General features: G+C 36.4%; 1 long non-coding RNA gene across 1 annotated transcript; it reads left to right on the forward strand.

Moving 5' to 3' along the window:
• The first annotated feature begins 11,590 nt into the window (after window positions 1-11,590).
• On the forward strand, window positions 11,591-22,051 carry LOC115508876. The gene is made up of 2 exons (XR_003967154.1): window positions 11,591-11,773; window positions 21,085-22,051. It is a non-coding gene; the product is annotated as an uncharacterized LOC115508876 (long non-coding RNA).
• The last annotated feature ends 708 nt before the right edge of the window (window positions 22,052-22,759 follow it).

Consider the following 22,759-nt stretch of genomic DNA (forward strand, 5'->3'; position numbering starts at 1 on the left):
CAACTGATTTAGCCACCCACACACCCCTAAAAGCTTAAATATTTTTTTATGAAGTACCATTTCCTTACATATTTTAAGTTATTAGGATAATAATATAAAATGTTAGATAGAATGCAGCAACAATAAGTTTAATTATGCTCCCAAATTAGAAACTTCTGTACATATAAATTTGAAGTTGGAATTGTTGATAAATTTTGAATATAGCACCTTTTTTTTTTATTCTCAAAATAAAGTTTGTCGTAGGCTTAAAAAACATCCATGATTCTGGGAATGTAAGTGGCCCACTCATGACATTTTTAAGGCATTTCTAGTCATTTTGCCTTCAGGAGATAAACATACACATTCCCAAATGTTTTTTTTCACGTCTTAACTTCTAATGTTGTTTGTTGTAATTGGGGAAAGAATAGTGGTTCCCAAACTATCTCTCTGGGTGCCATTGTGTTTTTAATAGCAGGTTAAATGAGTACAGACCATTCCAAAACAAAAGAGGTCCACAAATTAGGTACAGGATGAACCTCCTATTACGTATAAAATTATCAGCTCAGTTCAAGTATCCATGAATATCTATCGCTATCTACACTCAGTAGATATTTTTGTTTCAGATAGAACTCCAGGATCTAAATTAATGTAAAACTGGATGAGTTCAAACTGTTTCTCAACTAAGCCCAGTTAAAAAATGTAACTAGTTACATCTATTATATCCCTAGGGAATGTGCCTGGGGAACTGAATGAAGTTGCTTGGAAAGTTATAAAAGAAGTTGAAGACTTAGTTCCTTCTTGTGCCATGGTTTAAAGATTAAATTGAATATAGAGGGTGCTTGACACTTGATATTTAGCATTATGGCTGGCATTGGAAATCCAGATTGTGGGTAAGGATACTGCTAAAGGCCATTTTCAGGGGACGCTAGCAGTCTGGCCTGGCAACTCAGTGGATAAAAAGGACAGAGCCAGCCAACAGCAGCAATAGCTGCCTCACACATTCTGCCATCACTGGGTTTCTTCCCAGCATTGTAGATGGAGGCTGGGTTTCTGGCCCCACACATCACTGCTCCCGTCTTCTCCCCTTTCTTCCCCAGCCCCACTGTCATGATAGCTTCTGAGTGCCATTAGAGCAAGTCAAAGTTTCTTGTTTACATTTGTGTCTCCAGTGACAAGTAAAGTATCTGACACATAATGGTCATGAAATGCATGTATGTTTAACAACTCAGTGTTGAAAACTACAAATGCCTCTGCTTCTGGATAATAATAAATGAAATGATAATGGCTGTGATGTAACTCACACCATAGGAAACAGGCTGCATGTGGGCGGTGGCAGAAGTTAGAGCTGTGTGGAGAAGCTGGGGAGCCTGAAAAGACAGAAGACTAGACTACAAGTAGAGTAGAAGGCAGGCAATAGACAGGCTGAATTCTACAATTCTAAAATTTTAAACTTCTACCATAGAGGTATGCTGCCTTGACAGAAGGTGTTTTCTTTCCGAAGTGGACTATTTGCCTGAGAGAATAAATGATAATTAAGTGCATCTGTTCTCTCACCACATTCATACCCCACTTCTAGAAGGGTTTTACTTTATTTTTTAAGGGAGGTAAAGTTTAGAGGATTCACACAGTGATCAGTTAGAGTATCCTGATATCCACTTCCATCAAGTATATAAAATATGTTTACTTCACATGGTTTATCACCAAAGTTTAGAAGTAGAAGCCTGCAAATAATGATATTAATCATATTGACAACCTAATGTGAGCAAAGTAGTAATAACTATAATTCTTTAGATGACCTTCAACTATGTCCATGTATTTAATAAGATCATTATTGAATATACAATATTGGGTAGAAACTTGGTGAGTTACATTCCATCTGTTCTTTTTTAAGTTTATTTATTTATTTGAGGGGGGAAGGGGCAGAGAGAGATGGAGAGAGAAAATCCCAAGCAGGCTCTACACTGTCAGCACAGAGCCCAACATGGGGCTCAAAACCATGAACCGTGAGATCATGACCTGAGTTGAAATCAAGAGTTGGATGCTTAACCGACTGAGCCACCCAGATGCCCTACATTCCCTCTGTTCTTTAAATATTTGTTCTCATTGAGCTTCCATGTAGCAGATTCTGGTCAGTGACCATGGTGGAAAGCTCTGGTTCTATGTGCACACACACTGAGTAAGCATATATGCTCATCTGTTTCTTGCTCAATTTAATTTGATCTGCCATCACGGAGTTCCAAATCCATAGATTTTATATAACAATTTTATTTCCTTATTTTTATAAGATTTTATTTTTTTAAGTAACCACTACACCCAGTGTGGGGCTTGAACCTACAACCCTGAGATCAAGAGTTGCAAGCTCCACTGACTGAGTCAGCCAGGCACCCCTGATATACCCATTTTAATGTGCATACATTCTTTCATTTAGTATAGAAATGGAGATTAGGTACATTTTCACCAGTGTTGTGCCCAATTGATACCAGTACCTTATTTTGAAATCATGTGATGATTTCACATTTATGGAAACACAGCTATGTTTTAAAATTAAACAGGTGATGCAAATTGGAGACAGTGTATAGTAAATAACTCACTGTAATTGAATACGTCATATACATAATTATATGGTACATTGTGCACCTATCAATTGGCAATACAGTCAACGAATACATTATATAGAACACAAATACTGCATTTAGAACAGACAATAATGAAATAGAAGCCTTGTAAAACATGGTATGCTTTCATTAATGTTTAAAATGAAACAATCTTTGTAATAGGCTATCACTCACTGAAATCAATACAAAAAAAGCCTTAAATCCCTTTTTTATGTAGCTAGTATGTTTAAGAATATTTTGTATTTGAAATTTTATTTTTTCTTTAAAATTTAACTGTATAATAACCAATAGGATAGATCCAATGAGCAATCACACAACTATTAAACAAATTTAGATAACTGATCAGTGGCCTCAAATGTTTTATTTCCTTATGAAATATCCTTTTGTCCAGTACTCTTACTCTTTCTTCTCAACGTGTTCTATTAAGAATTCCCTTTACTTAGCTGACATTGACGCATTTCTGTTCTGGCAAAATGACCTGCTTCTCTTTGAGGTGAACTGTAAGAAATCAAACTTGCCAATGTCCCCATCTTTAAATGTCTGATTTTTTCTCATTTTCTCCTTTGCTGTTTATTAAATGCCTTCAGCAACCTATTCTTTGTATGGAATTTCCCTTTTGGAATGAGGAATTTGAACTTGAAATGCTAGAATCCTTTTTTTAGAATACACTGAATACAGTACACACACACGCACACACACATACACACACACTCATTTTCTTGCTCAAATCCCAATATAGGAATAACTAGAAATTGATTAAAAATGTCTGAATGTTAGAAAACTAACAGAATGCAGTAGTAGGAAGATATATTGGTCAGAAGGGAGAAAACTAAAAACCACTGGGCTCAAAATAAACTTGGGATCTATTCTTAACTCATCTAAGTACTTTCACCCATTAAAAGTAACCCAGTGGACTGCAGGTAGCACAGAAAAGAGGAGCATCAGGTATTTGATAAACCTGGCTACCTCATCTATGTTTGAGAGTCAGACCTTTCAGAGCCTGGATAAATCAGAATCTTCAAAGAACAGAGGCAATAGCATTTTATAGGTGCTAGGATCAAAAGCTTTCTCCTCCAGGGAAAAATTGCTCTATTATTTTCCATTTCTAGCCTTGGGGCTAGAATTCAGATTGATTCTCCCACGAGCATAGTCTGGCCAGAGCCTTCTGCAAAAAGGATTTCACTCACCTGATTCCTTTATGTAACTTTGGGCCTCCAGTGGTGGCTTCCAATTTTAAGTCCTCAGTTGAGCAATTGAAGAAACATCCCTGGGATGTACAATTCTCTCTTAGGGTATTTTAGTTTTCAAACTCCTGTACATACAGATTTATAGGCTATTATGGACGGTTCTTAATATGAAAATTACGTGTGTGTGTGTGTAAGACATCAGTAAATAATCTTGTAGTTTGTTGATAAGACATGAAAATATAAGTATTCATCATTTAACTCTACAGGTGACTATGTCTCCATTTACATGGAGTCAATTATCAAAATCACGACTGAATTAATTTGCTATAAAATCCATATATTTTTACTCAGTAGAGACAAAGCGCATTTGCAGCCTATGTCATACCTTTGTGTATGTGACTTCAAGTATGTCTTCTTACAGTTACCAAAATATGAGTGTGGAGATTGTCTCTTCATTAAGATCATGCATTAAAATATTAGACTTCTGTGTAAAAACTTCCAAGGGATTTTTTTTTTCTCCCTCTCTCAATGAGAAGATATCAGACCAGCAGGAAAGGAATCTCTTCCTTTTAGAGTCTTCTGAACATACAATCCAGGGGATGATGATACAGAGCACAAAGTGTACTTTTTATTCAAGTGTTCAGAGGAGGGTCCTGTAATTCACATAATTTGAACTTATTTATAATTGATGAGGAACTTAAAAACAACCAGTACTCATTTCAAGATTTGAAAGTGGCAACATATTCTATAGCTTAGAAATGAAGGAATTGACTAGGTAAGGTGTTCTATTATATCTTCTCTAGATAAAGTTAAAATATATCTGGTAGATATGTAGGAAGATGCCGTTTATTTAGTTTTTTCCCAAGTGCCATGTACTGTGCTATATATCCTGTGAAGTAGGTATTGTGACCTCCGTTTTGTAGTGAAAGAAATAATCCTGGAGGTCTTAAGTGATTTGTCCAATAATCAATAGCTCGTAAGTGACAGAGAAGTAGGTTTCAGTCTTGGTCTGCATGATTCCAAATTTGTGCTTAGTAACTGCTTTACTCCAACAGACCACTGCGGTTACAAAGTTTGTTAGTAGTTTGCTGATGAAAACTGTCCCACCTCTCTGAAAAAATGACTCCATTCTGTTAGGATCGAGGCAAGAATAGTGGGAACAAATAATCTATGTGGTTATTTTCATGGGATTTATAATAATTTTGGATTAACCATATTATCGTTGCTTTAATTGATAAACTTCCTTGAGTAATAATGAAATCCGCCTTTCAAGTCGGTTTCTTAGGAATTTATAAAATTTAAACCTAAAAAGAAGACCTTAAAGGTTATCTGGCTAGATCCTCTCATTTTGTAGTCAGTGCCTTAGGAGTTTGTGTTTGGTTATAACATATGTGAGATTGTGTAACAGTCTACTGCTGTGTGTTTGTCTATGTTGGAGGTGAAGAGGAGATTGTTAGGTTCATTAGGAGAAAATATATAAAACTGTGTTGCCTCTGAGAAACTCCCATTAAAAGGAAATGAAAATCTATAGTCTTTGAGAGGAATTAACATGAGTCTCCTTCTCCATTTATACTGAGTCAGTCAAATCATGACTGAATTAATTTTCTGTAAGCTTCGTATGCATATTTAGTAGGGTCAGTATATTTTCAGCCCATATCGCACCTTTCTATATGTGAATTTAGTTTCATTGTCTTCTCCTAGCTCACTAATTTAGCAACTTCTTCAAGCATAATAATCTTTTTTAAAAAAAATCAAAACATTGCTGGAATCCTCACATGATAGTAGTGTTTTTAGCACTCATTAATTGAGAAAATACATAATTTCAAAATGTTATTACCAATTCAATAAACCTTTAAAGTAAATTTGTGTTTCATGAGTATCAAAAGCATCTCCAGACATTTGAATAACAGTAGCACATATATGTAAGCGAAATATTCATTATGTAGACAATGTCTGATGTGCACATGCATTCTTTTAGGTTCTTCATCATTCATTTATTCACCACATTAACTTTTCATTTAACACATATTGACAAAAATGTACTACATGCTAGACACTGTGTAAAGTGATGGGTATAGAGAGGAGGCCAACCAGATTGGTTCCGGACTTGTTGGAGCTCCAAGTATGCAATGTGCAATGGAGGAAGTTTACAAGGCATGAGAAGAGCATTAGTCCTGGCACTTGACCTAGTTTGGGGTTCAGAAAATGCTTCTTAAGGTGGCGAGACTTGAAAGATTGTAGGTTTAATGGAAGTTGTAGGAGAATGGCACGGTGTTAAGGGAGCCATTGGCTAGAGACCTAGCTCCACTCCAGAGCCATTTTCTATGGAGTAATAAAAGCATATATTGTGATCTCATTATTCTCCATTGAATAAAGTGGAATAGTTGAAACCAGGTTAAATAGTTTGGCAAGGCCTTGGTGTAGGCATGGGGTTATCAGTGTATACGACTTACACTTCAGAAATTCTTACAATGGTATGCTCAATATAGATGCACTCAGTCTGTGACCCCAAGGCTCATTGCATGTGCTTCTTCCAAAGGAAAGAGGTCTTCTTGCTGAGTCCCTCCCACAAGTAAGGACTAGCCTTTCCTGTAAACACCTAATAGAGCTCTCATGTACTCATTTATTCAACAAACAGTTAATAAGTGCCTTCTATGTGCTAAGTACTCTTCTAGGCACTGGGGATATATAAAATTCCGTGTGCTCAAAGTTTATGTTCTAGTGGGCAGGAAGAAAGAGATAAATACAAAACATATAGAGTGGTGATAAGTGTTATGAAGACAAAGCCTATTTAAGCAGAAGGAAAAGACTGAGGGATCGTGGGAAGGGTTACCATAGGGTATAAAGTGTGCCAGTTAGGTGTCTCTGACCAAATGACATTTCAGCTGAGGCCTAGAGTGAGAAAGTCAGTCCTGTTGCTACATGGAGATGGGGGGAGTCCGTGTTTTCTACACCCCGTTAAGTCAGAGAGAATAATATGACCCCTTTTGTTTCTATTCTAAGGTCTATTCTCCAAGGACACATTTTCTACCCATGATTTTCCCCTTCCTGAATGACCAAAGGTATTAATATTTATTGCATTCAAGAGAAATCTGAAGGGAGGAACTAGTTTGTAAAGGTCTTTTAACCTTATCTAGCTTCTAACACATCTCTCAGCTTGGTACACTAGTTTCAAGTGTTTGCTGACACCTATAATAAATTCTTCTAACTTTTGCTGCTTTAAGGACAATTTTTTGACCTCACAGTGTGGTTTTATTTTATTTTTTTCAATGTTATGGTCTCCTAAGAAAAACACGGAACGAATAGAACAGACAAGTTAGTCATTAGGGTCTGCTCAAAAATGAAATTTCTCTCACTGTGAGTGTATAGTGGGATTGTTTTTCTCTGCCAGCTTGAACTTAGCCTTGGTCATGTGACTTCTTTTGGATAATAAAATGTGAGCAGAATGATTGATGTTTGTCACTGACATGAAGTGAAGCTTTAACAGCTATTTATAATTCACCATGTTTTTTCCTTGCTTCTGAGATCATGGAAAACATGTTAAGAAAGAGGCTTCAACTACTGGGTTCCTAAGTGATAACATTGAACATAGTTCCTTGGCTTACATATGAGAGAGTAGGCAAGCAATAAACTTTGCTGTCAAAAGCCATTGAGATTGTGGTGTTTATGTTGGCATACTTTGACTTAGCTTATCCTGGCTGATCAGCATGGGATGGCATGTTCCGGTCCCATGCACAAGGCTGGAGTGGTCACTTAGGCATTTACCTGTACGTGCTTTCAGCTGAGCTAAGAGCAATATTTTTCCATGAAGAGAGAAGAAAGCATACCTAGGAAAGAACTGGAGGCCAAGGCCAAGAGTACCTGGATCTTACATCAAGCTAATGAGATTGAAATGATATCAATGGTTTTTACTGCAAAGATGGGGAAACAAATGGGGTAACTATTAGGATGCTAGTAAGGTCACTTGAGAAACAACAGGTATGTGGCAGAATTTTTCCTTTACATGATACCTGATATATCCTGCTAGGTTTGGGGCAACAACCTACACTACTACTGAGGGATGGACAAGTACCTTCCTCTCTAATGCAACCCATACCCCAACATCGATACTTTGTTGAATACATTTACTCTTACAGAAGCATTCTGTATTCTTCTCTATGCTACTCTGTGCACAGGGAATCTGACCTGTATGAGTTGCCTTGATCTCTGGCTTCTGATTAAGTGTGGGCAATGGGAGGCCCCATCAAATGATCAATAATGATAGGAGAAGCAACAGCTGTACTTAGTCTGCTGGTTCTATCATGGCCAAGTTGTTGTGGGTTGGTTGTGACTTTCTACACAAAGCCACAGCTCTTTACATTGGTCCCCTCCTGATAGCCATTTTCTCAGGGTGCTGGTAACTGCTCCCTCTTGTCATGCCTTTGGCTTAAGTGTCCTAGTAACACTGTGCTATTGCTGGCCTGGGACACTGCACCATTTCTTGTTTTCCTAAGCCTTGCCCACACTTTTGTAAATGATCACTTTAATGAACTGCCCTTAATTACTCCATTTGATTGTGCCATTTGTTACCTACCAGGAGTTTGATTAGTAGAGGCACCTATTTTTGTATTCTCTTCTACTTCTTTCTGTCTAACTTCTCTAGTGCAGTCATTAGGGTAGTCCTTGTCTTCATGCTCAAAAGAGTCATGATTATCATAAGTCAGTCATCATTTACTCTCTGAACTTACATGGTCTTCGTGCACATGGGATTCCCTGTATTCTGTCTGTATATCAAAATTTCTGAGGTGGGAATGCCAATTATATCCTTACTGAGATCCTTGCTATTTTTTTTTATTTCCATTTCAATTTTAAATGCCTAAATAAAAAGTAGTCATTGTAGAAAAATTTTCTAATTTTTCTACAGATGATGATAGCTAGTCATTGCCAACATCTGTGGGTAGTGCTTGCTGTATACCGGCTACTATTTTGGGTGTTGTACATATATTAACTAAAAAAACAATCTGAAACACTGTGTACAGAGGCACAAGGAGTTTTGTTGTACATATTTTGATTTTACTTATGCAATATTGCAGTTATTTTTTAACAAAAATGAGATCCTATTATGTATATGATGTTGTAATCTTTTTTCACCTAAAATTTGTGTGAATATTTCTCCAGGCCAATATGATCGACATTATCACTTTTAATAGGAGTAAAATACTGCATTTTCTATTGTATTTATATATTCTGCTCTTGTTGGATGTATTGTTTCCAGCTCTTTACTATTATGAACAAAGTAATGATAACTATCCTTGTATATAAATCTTTGTCACATTTCTTATTATGTCTTTAGGATAAATTGCAATGCCTGGAATTATTGAGTGAAAGGATATGAACATTTTAAGACTCGTAAATACTGCTGAAGAACTCTACTAAGAGCCATATCAATTTCTACGTGTATCAGTAGTGTGATCGTGTTTCTATATACCCTATGCAAAGTACTATTGTTGGTGTTGCTCTTTCTCAATATAGTAATATGAAAAGTATCTCATAGCATTTATGTCATTTCTTATTTTGTGAAATGTCTCAATTCCTTTACCTGTTTTTCTACTATGATGTTTGTCTTCTTATTGAATTTTAATGTATTTATTGTTAATCAAAGTTGCATAGGCACATAGTTTAAGGAGTTACTAAGTGAATAGTTTGTTAAAGATAGTAAGTAGTCCCTGTTCTTCCTGCCCTTCCATTTCCTTTTCCTCAGAGGCAACCATTTTCAATTCTTAGAGTTGATTTTTTCTGGCATTTATTTCTGCATGTCTAAAACACACTAGTCAATTGATTTTCCACTATGGGATACGAAGATACACCTCTTTTCCCCATTTTTTCCCCAGCACACATATGCTCATGTCTCCATTCTCATACTGTATTTACACATAATTTTTGTTAAATCAGTATTTGTTGTTTGCGTTATTATGATAATGCATTTTAAGAGATAAATTTTAAGATAAATTATGATTAATTTCCTTTCTTGAACAATTTTTTTTGTGTCTCTTGGTTGAAAGTGGTTTGTTTTTTTCAAACTTGCCTTTTTCCCTGATTTGCTTAGTTTTCTATGTCTTTATCAATAACTCACCTTCAAATTATTTCCCAGGTTTCTAATCTCATTCATATGATGTATTCTATCAAATTCATCTTCCTTTCTTTCCCAGAGAGTTATAACCTCCTCCAGTATGGACTAGAAGGTGGCCTTTTGCCCGGAGGCAGCATAGATGGTGTCCTAGGATCTCCTTTTATTCTTATCTATGTGATTTCTTTTGTTTTTCTTTGGTGTTGCACTTCCTGTTGCCTGTACCTTAAACATTCCTCTTTTTACATTTACTCCCTCTTTTCTGATGAAGTGCATCCTTTGTGCCTTCCAGGGTGCATAATGTTAAAATTTTAGATTTACAAGTCTGAGAATGTCTTTACTTCTGCCTACACACTCTGGACTGGATTTTTGGCTAGATAGAGAATTCTAGGTTGAAATAACTTTTCCTGCAGAATCTGAGAGGACTGCTTCCAGTTTCTGAACTGAAGTTTTTCTCCTTCCTGATCATTTGAGTGTGATCTGTTTGTTTTGTTTTGTTGTTTTGTTTTGTTTTGTTTTTTTTCTGTCCGGACACTTGGAGGATTTCTTCTTTGTTTCCTGTGTTTAAACTTTGTAATGATATGCATTGGTGGAAATCCATTTTCATGTAGTGCTGAGAACTTGATGGGTTTTTTTAATCTGGACACGTGGTCTTTGGTTCTGACCACTTTTTGAACAATTTCTTTAATACTTGTTTTCCTTACCCTGTTCTTTCTTTTTGGTTCTTCTATAATTTGATTCTTGGACTCTCTGGAGTTTATCATTTTAGTATTTGATTTTTCTGTTTCCCATTTTCCATTCCTATGTCTTTTTCTTTTTTACAAAATTCTCTTATGGTTCATTTCTTCAAATTTACCTTTCTGATTCTTCTATTGAGTTTTTGAAAAATTTTGTTATTATGTTTGAAATTTAAACAACTGTTTCTCTCTCTCTCGTTTTTTGTTCCCTGAATTTCTTTTATGTTGATGGCATTCTATTCTCATTTATGGTCCTGATTGATTACCTGGGAATAATATTGTTACTAGTCATTGCCAGTGAGAGTTGGCAGTTTGGATCCCCCAGAAACTTAGTAGGCTTCTAGTGTAGCTGTTTCTAGTAGATTTAAGTATGAGGAGCTACAGTAAATTTTTTTAAGTTTGGAGCTTGAGAATTTTTGGCTTTTGGCTTCTGTTTGGACCCCCTCTTTAGCTTAATGGCTGCTGCTTTATAACAATTGGAAATATCTTTTTTGGGTGGAATGACTACCTTTACTGTAGGCTATCCTTCCTGCCAGAGAACTTTTAATGGGATGTGCTTAGCAAGCCCAGGGTCACCAACCTCATTTTCTGTCAAGGCTGCACTTCACAACTTGTAAGAGTTTCATTATGGGGTACAGAAGCAATTGGCTTTTTCACCCTGCAAGAATCCCAACTGGGGGCTCTCAGTCAATCTAGATTGCTTGCTGAAGGAAGAGTGTATCTCAGTAATGCTGTATTACTTTCCACTTGTGCAAGTGGAATGGCTTGCTGTAGTCTCAGTTTGTCTTTTTGTTGTTGTTGTTGTAGGACTTGGCTGAAAATTGCGACAACTAACCATCCTATTTACACATTCTGAAATGTCTCTACCATTTTTAAATTACATCCTGTGTTGAAATCTGGGTCTGCGTTCCAAAATTGGTCAAGATAGTGTGGCCCAATGTTCTGCCACCACATAACAAAGTCCTCTACATTGCAGCTTGGGATATCTGGGTCTTTAGTGTCTGATAATATCTCCTCTCAGACAATTCTATATTTTAGGTTCTGTTACTTGCACTACCCTACTTTTGGACACCAAATTCTGTCTGAATCATTTACTAATTCATTCAGCTGTTAAGTAACAGGAGTTCAAACTAATACTGCTTTAAACAGGTAAGGGTTTTGTTTGTTTTGGGTGTTTGGATATTCATAGTCCAAGGGGTAATGCAGCTACTCAGAGATGGTCTCAGTAATCCAGGCTCCATCTGTCTTCTGGATTTGCCATCCTTAGCATGTGCTTTTTACTTGACATGGTTATAAGATGACTTTTGTGTGTTTCACTTTTTAGGGAGAAAGAGAAAGGAAAGGCAACATGCATACCATCTGCTTCTCTCCCTTTGAGAAAGCTTTTCTGAAAGCCCTACCCAGCAACTTCTGCTATCTTATTGGCTTGTCACATGATCATCAGTAGCCCAATCCCCGGATGGGATAGGGATGCTGTGGATAGAAGTTGGATTGGTCAACTCGCAGTGTCAGCACAGACAGTGTGCCTGAGTTACTGGGACGTTTGTCCTAGCCCTCAGCTTATCTATGCTGCCCTTTTATTTTAGCTCTCTTGGAAGCGATCTCCCTTCTGACCAAGATCCAGTCTGATCCTACACAGATTTGTGGGCTTTTCCGACTTTTAGTTCACTTGTGCAGAGCTGCCTGGCTCTCTTCCTACTGCAAGTGTACTACTGCTCCCTCCTGCCCTGAATTCGCCTCATTTTCTCTCTGCCCATTTTCTCCTGTCTCTGCTCTGTTCAGTCAGATCCTATTTATAGGAAGTTTTGTATTCAGTGTTTTAAAGTACAGTACATTCATTTAAATGAACCCTGAAGATTGTACAGCATGGTGAAGCTTTCTAACCTAAAGCAAAATATTCAATGTAAATTTTAAATGCATTTAAAAATGTTTCAAAGCAGGTAAGTAGATCTATATTTAATTTCTGGATCTATTAGTGAGAACATGGAAGATAAGAAAAATCTCTTGCCAATTTTACCTAACCATATGTAAATTTTGCTTTAATGAGAATGGGAAAGTCTCTATTTTCACATTATTATTGTCATTCTCAGGTTGATCCTTCCTTGTCTTCTAATTTCTGTGTCTATTGGAGCCCAAAGTCAACTGGACACAGAATTCATAACTTCAACTTTGTCTCAGTTACAAGAAATGCATAAGTAAGCAAAGTAGATTTTAATGAAGGAGGAAAGAAGAAGGGGGGCATATATGTCTTGCACTCCACGGAAAACAACATAAAATCCATTTTAAGCAAAGTCTTTTCTCAGTAGTTCTGCCAGGGGGAGTGTCTCTTTGGGCATTTCCCAGTCAGTGCTCTACTTTGAGGTTTCCTCTCCTTTGCTACTGGATTCTGCCTCCTGCCATCCTTCAGGTGACACCTTTGCCTTCTCATATGGAGCAATTCAGTTTTGGCCTGACTCCCACATGTAAAGTTGTATACCCAAGCTCAGAAAGGTGCTTATTAAAGCAAAGCTTTGTACTCCCTTAGGTGGCATATAAAGTTGTTTTTGAGAAAAACAAAACAAAACAGTTTTCCATTACTGTTTAATCCCATAGTTCTCAGACTAGACTGCAGTCAAGAGAACTATAAATGTATTTTGTGTAACTTGATTATTTGACCGTTGGATTGTTTTTTTTTTTTTTTTTTGAGAGACATCCTTGTCCACAGTCCATTTTGGCTAGATTTTGCAGATGAAGATTTTTTTCAGATGGACCATAGTGGTAGAGTAAAAAGATACTTATAGGGTAGAGCTCCCCTGTTTCTTTTTTAAAAATAATTTATTATTTTTTACTTAAATACAGTTGATATACAATGTTACATTAATTTCAAGCGTACAGCACAGTGATTCAACATCTCTATACGTTGCGCTGTGTAGCTACCATCTGTCACCATACAATGCAGTTACAGCATCATTGACTATGTTCTATGTTGTACCTTTATTTCTGTGATTTATTCATTTAAATTAAGTTTATTCATTTAATAATTCATTTAATAATATATCTACCACTCCCCTTCGTGCATTTTGTCCATCCACCACCCCTTTCCCTCTGGCAACCATCAGTTTCTGTATTTATAGGTCTGAGTCTGATTTTTTTTTTTGCTTGTATATTCATTTGCTTGTTATATTTCACATATGAATGAAATCATATGATCTATGTCTTTCTCAGTTTTATTTATTTCACTTAGCATAGTACTGTCTAGTTTCATCCATATTGCTGCAGATGACAAGATCTCATCCTTTTTATGGCTGTGTAATATTCCAGCACGCATGTCTGTGTGTGTGTGTGTCTGTGGGTGTGTGTGCGTTTATGTACACATCACTTCTTTATCCATTCATCTAACAATGGACACTTAAGCTGCTTCCATAGCTTGGCTACTGTAAATAATGCTGCAATAAAAATAGGGGTGCACATATCTTTTTGAATTAGTATTCTCATTTTTTAAGGTAAGTACCTTAAAATTGAATTATTGGATCATACAGTAATTCTATTTTTAATTTTGAAAGAACTCCAAAATGTTTTCTACAGCAGCTATACCAATTTACTTTCCAACCAACAGTGCCTGAGGGTTTCCTTTTCTCCACATCCTTGCCAACAATTGGTGTTTCTTATGTTTTTGATCTGACAAGTGTGAGGTGATATCTCATCATGGTTTTGATTTGCATTTCCATGATGATTAGTGATGGTGAGCATATTTTCATGTCTTTGTTGGCTATCTATATGTCCTCTTTGGAAAAATGTGTATTCAGGTCCTCTGCCCATCTTTTAATCAGATTGTTTTTTTGGTGTAGAGTTATATAAGTTCTTTTTATATTTTGGATATGAGCCCCTTATCAGCTATATCATTTGCAAATATCTTCTCCCATTCACTAGGATGCCTTTTGTTTTGTTGATGGTTACTTTTGTTATGAAAAAGATTTTTATTTTGGTGTCGTCTCAATAGTTTATTTTTGCTTTTGTTTCCCTTGCTGTAGGGGACATATCTACAAAAATGTTGATATAGCCCATGTTGAAGAAATGACTGACTGTTCTTCCTAGAGAGATTTTTAGGTTTTAGGTCTTTAATCCATTTTGTTTTTGTTTTTTGTTTTTAATTTTTTTTGACGTTTATTTATTTTTGAGACAGAGAGAGACAGAGCATGAACGGGGGAGGATCAGAGAGAGGGAGACACAGAATCTGAAACAGGCTCCAGGCTCTGAGCTGTCAGCACAGAGCCCGACGCGGGGCTCGAACTCACGGACCGTGAGATCATGCCCTGAGCCGAAGTCGGCTGCTTAACCGACTGAGCCACCCAGGCGCCCCAAGGTCTTTAATCCATTTTGAATTAGTTTTTGTGTATGGTGTAAGAAAGTGGCCCAGTTTCATTCTTTTGCATGTAGCTGTCCAGTTTTCTTAGTGCCATTTATTGAAGAGCTTGTCTTTTCCCTATTGTATATTCTTGCCTTCTTTTTTATAGATTAATTGACCATATAAATGCGCATTTATTTCTGGATTTTCTATTCTGTTGCATTGATTTGTGTGTCAGTACCATACTGTTTTGATTATTATAGCTTTGTAGTGTAACTTGAAATCCAGAATTGTGATGCCTCCAGCTTAGTTCTTTCTCAAGATTGCTTTGGCTATTCAGGGTCTTTGCAGTTCCATACAAACTATAATATTATTTATTCTAGTTCTGTGAAAAATGCTGTTGGTATTTTGATAGGGATTGCATTAAATCTGTAGAATGCTTTGGGTAGTATAGACATTTTAACAATGCTAATTCCTCCAATCCATGAGTATGGAATATCTTTCCATTTTTTTGTGCCATCTTCAATTTCTTTCTTCACTGGTTTTGTTATTTACATTTTTTAAAAATGTTTATTTATTTTTGAGAGAGAGAGACACACAGAGTGTGAGTCAGGGAGGGCAGAGAGAAAGGGAGACACAGAATCTGAAGCAGGCTCCCGGATCTGAGCTGTCAGTACAGCCTGATGCAGGGCTCAACCTCATGAACTCTGAGATCATTACCTGAGCCCAAGTCAGACACTTAACCAAGTGAGCCACCCAGGCGTCCCTCTTCAGTGTTTTATAGTTTTCAGAGTACACGTCTTTTACCTCCTTCGTTATATTTATTCCTAGGTATTTTATTAGTTTTAGTGTAATTGTAAGTAGAGTTGTTTTCTTTTTATTAATGTTTATTTATTTATTTTGAGAGAGAGAGTGCAAGCAGGGGAGGGTCAGAGAGAGAGAGGGAGAGATAGAATCCCAAGCAGGCTCTGAGCTGTCAGTGCAGAGCTGGACATAGGGCTCAAATTCATCTACCTTGAGATCATGACTTGAACTGAAATCAAGAATTGGACATGCAACCAATCAAGCCACCCAGCACCCCAGAATTGATTTCTTAATTTCTTTTTCTGCTACGTTTTTATTAGTATATAGAAATGCTACTGATTTCTGGGTATTGATTTTGTATCTTGCAACTTTACTGAATTCATTTATTACTTCAGATAGTTTTTTGGTGGAGTCTAGGATTTTCTCTATAGAACATCATATCATCTGCAAATAGTGACAGTTTTACTTCCTCCTTACAAATATGAATCCCTTACTTTTTTTACGTGTGTGATTGCTGTGGCTAGGACTCCAGTACTATGTAGAATAAAGTGGTGAAAGTGGACATCCTTCTCTTGTTCCTGATCTTAGAAGAAAAGCTCTGTTTTTTTTTTACCACTGAGCATGTTAGCTGCGGTTTTGTCACATTTGGCCTTTATTATGTTGAACTCACAGACCTCGAGATCATGACCTGAGCTGAAGTCAGACCCTCAACCGACTGAGCCACCCAAGCGCCCTGAGAGTTTTTATAATAAACAAACGTTGAATTTTGTCAGATGTTTTTCTGTATCTGATCAGATGATCATGTGATTTTTATTCTTTGTTTTGTTGATGTGCTGCATCATGTTGATTAATTTTGAATACTAATCCATCCTTGCATTCCCAGAACAAATCCCACTTGACTGTGATGAATGGTCCTTTTAATGTATTGTTGAATGCAGTTTGCTAATATTTTGTTGAGGATTTTTGCATCTGTATTCATCAGAATTATTGGTCTCTAGCTTTTCTTGTGGTGCCTTTTATTGTGTGTGTGTGTGTGGTGTTTTTACCCATGTCAGGGTAATACTGGCTTCATAGAATGTTTTTGGAAGCTTTCCTTCCTCTTCTATTTTTTTGATATAGTTTAAAGAGAATAGGTGTTAACTCTTTTTAAAATGTTTGGTAAAATTCACCTGTGAGTCTGTCTGGTCCTGGACTTAGGTTTTAGTAGTTTTTGATTACTGATTCAATTTTGTTACTAGTAATTGATCTGTTTGGATTTTCTTTCTATTTTAATTAATTAATTATTAATTAATTAATTTTAAGTGTTCATTTAAATTCTAGTAAGTTAACAAATAGTGTAATATTGGTTTCAGGAGTAGAATTTAGTGATTTGTCACTTACATATAACACCCCAGATTTTCTATTTCCTCTTGATTGAGTTTTGGAAGATGGTGTGTTTCTAGAAATTTATCCATTTATTCTAGGTTGTTCAATTTGGTGGCATACAATTTTTTGTAGAATTCTCTTATAGCCTTTTGTATTTGTGTGATATAAGTTGTTATTTCTCTCATTTCTGATTTTATTTATTTGGGTCCTTTCTTTTTTTACAATCTTGGTGAGTTTGGCTAAGAGTTTACCACTTTTGTTTATTTTTTCAGTGAACCAGCTCTTGGTTTCATTGATTTTTTTCTGTTTTGTTTCTTTAGTCTCTATATTGTTTATTTTTGCTGTCCTCTTTATTATTTCCTTTCTTCTACTCACCTTGAACTATGTTCTTTTTTTTTCTTGTTCCTTTAGATATAAGTTTCTATTGTTTATTTGAGCTTTTCTTTGTTTTGTTTTTTGATGTAGGCCTGTATCACTATGTATTTTCCTCATAGAACTGTTTTCGCTGCATCCAAAGCTTTTGGAGCATTTGTTCCCCCATTTTAATTTGTCTCCATGTATTTTTTAAAATTTCTTTGTTGACTCATTGGTTGTTTTGTAGTATGTTGCTTAGCCAGCATGTGTTGATATCTTTTTCCAATTTTTTTTTTTGTGATTAATTTCTAGTTTTATACCAGGTGGTCAGAAAAGATGCATGCTGTGATTTTAGTCTTCTTAAATTTATTGATACTTGTTTTTTGACCTAACATCTGACCTGTTCTGGAGAATGTTCCATGTATACTTGAAAGGAATGTGAACATACATTCAGTTGTTTTTGAATGGAATATTCTGCATATAGATGTTATGTCCATCTAGTCTAATGTGTCAAAGACATGTTTCCTTATTTATTTTCTGCGTGAATGATCTGTCTACTTATATAAGTAGGATGTTAAAGTTCCCTACTATTATTATATTACTATCAGTTTCTCTCTTTATGTGTGCTAATATTTGCTTTATGTTTTTAGACGCTCTAATGTGGGGTGCATTGATATTTACAATTGTTATATCTTCTTTTGAATTGATCCCCTTGTCATTATGTAATGCCCTTCTTTGTCTTTGTTTTAAAGTCTATTTTGTCTGATATAAGTATTGCTACCTTGACTTTTTTTCACTCCCATTTGCATGGTAAATGTTTTCCATTCCTTCAGTTTCAGGCTGTGTATGTCTTTAGGTCTAAGGTGAATCTTTTGTAGGCAGCATGCAGAGAAGTCTGGTTTTTATTATCCATTCTGCAACCCTAGGTCATTTGATTGAAGCATTTAGACCACTTACATTTAAAGTAATTATTGATAGGTATGGACTTATTGCCATTTTGTTAATTTTTTTTCTGGTTGTTTTGTAGTTATTCTCTATTCTTTTCTTTTTGGCTTGCTCTGTCTCTTTGTGGTTGATGAGTCTCTATAGTGTTATGTTTGACTTTATTTTTATTTATTTATTTATTTATTTATTTATTTAGTATATCTATTATAAGTTGTGGGTTTGTGTTTACATACATATATGAAGTTCATATATAACTTTCTAAATAATTAACAGTCTATATTAAGTTGATGGTCATTTAAGTACAAACACATTCTAAACCAACATCTTTTATGTATTTGTTTTTACTCCCTCCTCCATGTGTTATGTATATGCTATCATATTTTACATCTTTTTTTTTCATAATTTTCTTAGTCTAATTATGGTCTTTTCCACATAAAGAAGGCCCCTTAACATTACTTCTAAGGCTGGTTTATGGTGATAAACTTTTTTAACTTTTGTTTGTTTTGGAAACTCTTATTTCTTTTTCAGTTGTGAATGGTAATCTCTCCAGGTACAGTATTCTCAGTTGTTGGTTTTTTCCTTTTGGCACTTGAATATATCATACTGCTCCCTTCTGGCCTGCAAAATTTCTGAGGAAAAATCTGCTTATAGTCTTATGGTGAATCACTTGTACATAAAAAGTTGTTTTTCTCTTGCTGCTTTTACAGTTCTTTTCTTGTGTTTAAGTTTTGACATTTTAATTTTAATGTGTTTTGGTGTGGTTCTCTTATCTGGAACTCTCTGGGCTCTTCTTCCCCAGGTTAGGGAAGTTTTCAGCCATTAGTGCTTCAAATCAGTTTTCTGTCCCTTTCTCTCTTTTCTTCTGGGACCCCTATGATATGAAGGTTTGTTCTCTTGATGTTGTCCAGGAAATTCCTTTACCTATCCTCATTTTAAAAAATTTTCTCTTTGTCTTCTTCACCTCGGGTGCTTTCCCTCACCCTGTCTTCCGGATTGATGATATATTCTTCTATATCTTCTAATCTGCTGTTGGTTCCCTGTAATGTATTTTTGATTTCAGTTATGTATTCTAGTCTGACTGGTTCTTTTTCATATTTTATTTGTCTTTACTGAAGGTCTCACTGAGTTCTTCCACTCTTCTCTCCAGCCTGGTGAGCACTCTTATGACCATTACTTTATGTTCTTCATCAGACAGGTTGCTTATCTCCATTTCAATTTTTATTTTGAAGCATATCCCTTTGTCTCCACATTTTGCTTGACTTTCTGTGTTTGCTTCTATGGATTATTAGAATAGCCACTTCTAAACTTGAAGGAATGGTTTTGTGTATGGTCATCCCCTATGTGGAATGTGTGTGCTTGGTAACTTTTGCTGTCTGGCTTTTGCTGGATGGCTGACAGCTGTGGCTGTCATAGGCTAAGGGTCCCAGGGCTCTCCATGCAGTGTGTAACCTGGCAGGACAGCTAAAATTGAGGTGTGCACAGCTTAGTGTAGTCTTTGAGCTCTCACTCCAGCACATACCCTAGCAAGACAAATAAAGCTGAAGTATGCACAAGCTGGAGTGTCCCAGGGTACTCCACATAGTAGGCTCCCTGGCAGGATAGCTCAAGCTGAAGTTGGTCCAAGCCAGGGTATCGTGGGGTGCTCATTGCAAGGGGTGCCCTGGCCAGGGTTGGCATGGGTGGAGGATCTGGTGTCCTCCACGTAGGGGGTGCCCTGGCAGGATGGCTGAAACCAAAGCACGCATGGTCTGAGGTTTCAAGGTGCTGGATCCAAAACTGGTGTAAGCTTGGAGGTCCAGGAGTGCTCTTGTGGGAATGCCCTAGCAAACTGTCAGAAGTTGAAGTGGTATGGGCCGGGAGTGTTCCAGGGTGCTCTGCACCTGTTACCTTGGTGTGAAGTCTGAAGCTGTGGTGAGTGCTAACCAGCCCTGTGGCCACTGTGGGACAGCAAAGGCAGGTGTAGGCTAGGGTCTTGGACCTCACTGAGGTGACAGTCTGGTTAGGGCACCTGGACTCTGCTCTGGTCTGAGTTTTCAAGGTAGAAGGGGCAGTGTAAAGCATGTCACTTGCCAGACCCTCTGACCCAGAGAGAGTTGTAGATACTCCTCCACTGTTTGGTACAGTTCTAGGGCTGGATCTTTTATACACTAGTTGCTCATTTAGACATGGCTTGTTTTTTCCTGTGTCCAATGACGGAGGAATGTGTTCCTGGTCCCTAACTATCCCTTCCCACTGCAGTTTGTAGCATTGGGGGTGGGGCTTCCCTTTGTTACTGAGTCTCCTTCTCTCTTGCTGTTCTCTTTCTCTTCCATCTTTTCGCCTGCTGTTCAGGCAGCCTTCCATTCTTCTTCAGAAGGAACTGTGCCATAAATAAGTATCGTTTGTTGTGCTCTGTGGAGGAGGTGAGTTCAGGGTCTTCCTACACTGCCATCTTGGACTGGAGCTTTGTTAACATTTCTTCTCCTCTGTTTCTTTGTGTATGTATTGATACATCTTTATGCATTGTGGCTTAGACTCTTGGCTCTCCTCTTCCATAATGGAATCCCTGATTATTTCTTATAGCCAGTTGTAGACTTTGGAGTAATTTCTCTCAAATGGATGCAGTCAAACTATTGGGTGAAACTTATGAAATGTCTTTCTTTTTTCATTTCTCTGTATTGCTTATTAGAATTTAGATGTGATGTCTGGAGCCCATCAACCATCTTGAACCATGAAGGGAAGCATGTATGGGGACAGAAGAGGAGCAAGACAGAAGATAGGCATCATGGAGTGCCAATTTAGCTCTTGGCTATAGATTATCTCCAACCTTTGTTTATGTGAGAGAGGAATGAACTGTCTTGTTTAAGCCACTCTATTTTGTCCATTTTGTAACACGCAACAAAATCCATTTCTGATGACACATGTGTATTTATTCCAAGGATTTGATATATAATCAAAGAGTTGTTACTTTGTAGCTAGGCTGACCTCTAAAGCAGTGGTTTCCAAACTGAATAAACATATACCATAGTAAGTGTAAAATACATTGGGATATAGGAGGAAAATGTTAGAACATTGCTTTTAAAAATTCTAATAATAATATAATAATATACAAGTTAAGATTTACTCGCATTTAATTAATGAATTGACTGTGGTACCTTGACTGTATGTTGAACAATCATGCATCCTAAGGAAAATTTTACAACATGGAAGCATTAGTGGTGACAACCTCCATTCTTGGTTTGTTTTTAGCATATTCTAACAATTAGCATGTTGCTTGTGTTGGTGAAGAAGAATCATGGATTATGTTCTCTAGTTTTAGCTAAACTAACCTTTACAAAATGGCTAAATGACTTAATAATATTTTAGGAAAGCAATTATAGATTGAAGATAATCCTGACACAAATGAACAGCAAGAAAAGGGCAGAACAGACACTTTCCCTATTCTGTGGTTTGACTTCTCTTTAACTGTGTTATTTTACCTCACTAAAACATTATTATTTTTAGTGTGAGGAAAACAGTTTGGTGCTATTAATAGATCATAAATATTGTATATTCCATATTAGTCATTTCATTTATGATTTCTGTTTTGTATCTGTTGATAGTATACATGAGTAATTTATATATAATTTATAAATAAATGTATTTATATATGAGGAGTGAAGGGTAATTTTTCTGATGGGGTGAATTTTTTTAAAGGTTTTTTTTTTTTTTTTTTTAAGTTCAGAGAAGTTGAAAAGCTGCAAATTGTATTTCTAAACCCTCCTGGCCCGAGATTGGAAAAGATGAAGTGAGGGATAGGCCTCCTTCATGCAGTTAAGTTAGGCTATTTCTGAACTAAAATTGTGATAACTCTGTACCCAGCTTGAAAAGAGATTATGATAAACAAGTTTTGTTTCTTCTCTCTTATAGTTTCCCAGCAGGTCTGGCCTAAGGCCCAGGATGGAAGGAAATTCAGAAACTAGGGATAATAGGAGTAATAACTAGTGTTATCCACTGAAACATCATAATTCTTGAACATCTTTCCTGGATCAGGCTTACATGCTGACATTGAGCAGTTAAGTCAGCTCATTTTAACTCACTGGATATGTGGGATCACTGTTGGAACAATATTTCCTGATATTAAAATTGAAAAATTTAGGTCCAATGCCATTCTCAAACTATCTAAAAATACAACTATTCTTTTACAAGAGCAAAGACTGTAGGCAATATATCTTTTATTTTTCTACTGTGACAATAATGTCTTGGTATAAATTTCTTCCAGTTGAAGTCTGAGAATACTCATCAATGGAATTTCAGAAGATTCAGATCTGACTAAGAAAAATTCCAGAAATGTCTGTTGTTAATGCTGAAACATGGTAAAATAA

The sequence above is a fragment of the Lynx canadensis genome, chromosome A2, assembly GCF_007474595.2.
Source record: "Lynx canadensis isolate LIC74 chromosome A2, mLynCan4.pri.v2, whole genome shotgun sequence".
NCBI lineage: Eukaryota > Metazoa > Chordata > Mammalia > Carnivora > Felidae > Lynx > Lynx canadensis.